Raw genomic sequence first — 2,845 nt, 5'->3', positions numbered from 1 at the left:
GGATTTCTTAAGAGAATGGTAAAAAAAAATATGTTTTTATGTTTTATTGTACTAAAGTACTCAGTTTAGAATTAATAAGTAATTGAGGCAGGTCATGGAAGATATTTACCCAGATTTTTTCTTGTCTGGAAAGCATGCAAAGAGATGGTTTGCATACAGACACATCTAGCAGATGTTAATTAGGCGGGTATAAGAGGGAAAGGTAACTACAAAATGTTTAATTTCTTATGTGAAGCAATATAAGCAATTCTTCATTTAACCTACTATAAAACTGCAAGCAAATGATTAACATGAGAATATACACCTATGTCTCACTATTTTTTGCAGCGCTGGATTTCAAATCCGGGCACCCCGAGACCGCCCCTTATTCACGCCCCCGCGTGAACAAGCCCCAACCCCCCCTTTCCATTTAATTTAAACTCCCATACGGAGCAGTGGGGAGAGGTCCCCATTGCTCCGTATGGGAGCAGAATTTCAAATTTTCATAATTTTCTTTGCATGCCACCCCTAAATTTGTGCTACTCTAGGCCTGGGCCTTTGTGGTCTTTCCACAAATCAGGGCCTGACTATTTGTTAGGTGCAGGGTGTAATTTTGAATCTTAATCACCTTGAAGTTCTGGTGAAAAAAAAATGCATTGTGGGGTAAAAATGGCTGATTTCTACTTGTTTTCTTTTTTCCGTAATTAAAATAGTCCTTCAACTCCTTCCATGACCTATTCAAAAGCACGTCAAGCCTCACACCTTTATAAGGTCATAGAACTCCTGGGTGACTTATTATATCCTTATATTTATAAGGTGTAATTTGACATTCACTTTGTAGCAATGGCTAGTGTACAATTTATGACCATTTGCTTTCTGTACTGACCACAGGCAAGGTATGCAGAATGGCAGCTCTCTTTCTAATATAGAACTGCAGAGGAATTTCTGGGCACAAAACAAACAATGCTCTTGTTTTACAGTCATTCTTACTATTAACTCTTAGAAATGGATAAAAACAAAGCCCCTTTCATTTGAGCATTCAGCAGATGTAGGCATTAACACAATATCCCTTAATAATTATTGGAATTATTTCCTACCTGCTGTGACATATATAAAAACAAGCGTGATAAATGCCTGTTTACAAAAAAGGTGTTCAATTTGACTCTGTCCTTTTTCTAAAAATACTCTCTAGCTTTCCAAAGAGTGAAACTCAACTTTCTAAAGTCCCCAGGAAGTCAACTTAAATGTCTGTAAAAATTCCATCTTTATTACTTTACTCATTAATCTCTAAGTGAAAAACAACCCCAAATACCATGAATTATTCATGACAATTTTGGTTTGCTAACTAACCATCCCTGCAGTCTACATTTTAGCAGCTGGGAAAGCCACAGGATCTGAGAGGAGAATGTGGATGCTACTGTGAGAGGAACTGATTATTCCGTTGTTGAAAGGGACTGCAATTTAGTTACTTACACAGTATTGACCATCACTACAGCAATAAATGCTTAATGGTCAATAGATATTAGATTAAATATCACTCTTCAAATGACACTGCCAGTGAAAACTTACTTAAAAGCTCATTTTAATAGTAGTGTAAATCTTCCAGCATACTATTTAATTCTTAGACTTTTTACTGGGTGAGAGTTGCTTTTTTTCTCTCTGTCCATGTATTAGCAATCTATAGAACACGAAGGGAATTAGATCATATGGGGGCCCAGCATACAGGGATTCCTACCTGGCCCCCCCCCCTGTCCGCCCACTCCCTGGCCTACGCCCCGCCTGTGTCCCCTGCCTGCCCGCGTCCCTCGTGTCTCCTGCTCCCTGGCTGCAGGTAGGAAAGCAGATGGGGAAGGGGGATTTATGTGCAACTACAGAGGAAGCAAACCCTGTTATCTGGGCCCACCTGTCCCTTGGGCACAACCATGTGGTCTGCTTTCTCTATAGTTACATTAGTGAATGCCCTTCCTAGTGATGTTGTGATTCTGTTAATGCCTTTGAAAGGGGCCTGGATGAGTTTTTGACAAGCATAGTATCCAAGGCTATTGTGATACTAAAATCTACAGTTAGGGGCACATTTACTAAATGGGTTTTTTTTCTGGTATTTAACCACAATAATTTCTGTAGTTCTGTAATTTCTGGCGTTGGAAGCCTTCCATAGGACTCAATGGCACACAAATCAAACATGGCGAAAATATATTTCTGATGAAAGTATAACCAAAGCGTTAACAAATTCCAAACTGTTTGTATTCTTTGCACAAAATACATTTTTTTTTGTGGAAATTTACCCAAAACCGCAATTTTAACTGAATTTTAACAAACTTTTCGCATACATTCCAAAATATTCTATAATTTTAAAAAAATATGAAGTTATCTCAAAATTGTTTGGTAAATGGGCCCCTTAGAACTGATGTTGGTATATATGGTTTATGTATGTGAGTGTATAGATAGGTCAGTATGGGTTTATGTATGTGTGTGTATAGATAGGTCAGTATGGGTTTATGTATGTGAGTGTATAGATAGGTCAGTATAGGTTTATGTATGTGAGTGTATAGATAGGTCAGTATGGGTCTGTATGTGAGTGTATAGATAGGTCAGTATGGGTCTGTATGTGAGTGGATAGATATGTCAGTATGTGTCTGTATGTGAGTGTATAGATAGGTCAGTATGGGTCTGTATGTGAGTGTATAGATAGGTCAGTATGGGTTTATGTATGTGAGTGTATAGATAGGTCAGTATGGGTTTATGTATGTGAGTGTATAGATAGGTCAGTATGGGTCTGTATGTGAGTGTATAGATAGGTCAGTATGGGTTTATGTATGTGAGTATATAGATAGGTCAGTATGGGTTTATGTATGTGAGTGGATAG

This window comes from Xenopus tropicalis, chromosome 2 (assembly GCF_000004195.4).
Source record: "Xenopus tropicalis strain Nigerian chromosome 2, UCB_Xtro_10.0, whole genome shotgun sequence".
Lineage (NCBI taxonomy): Eukaryota > Metazoa > Chordata > Amphibia > Anura > Pipidae > Xenopus > Xenopus tropicalis.
Note: the sequence above shows the minus strand (reverse complement) of the source record.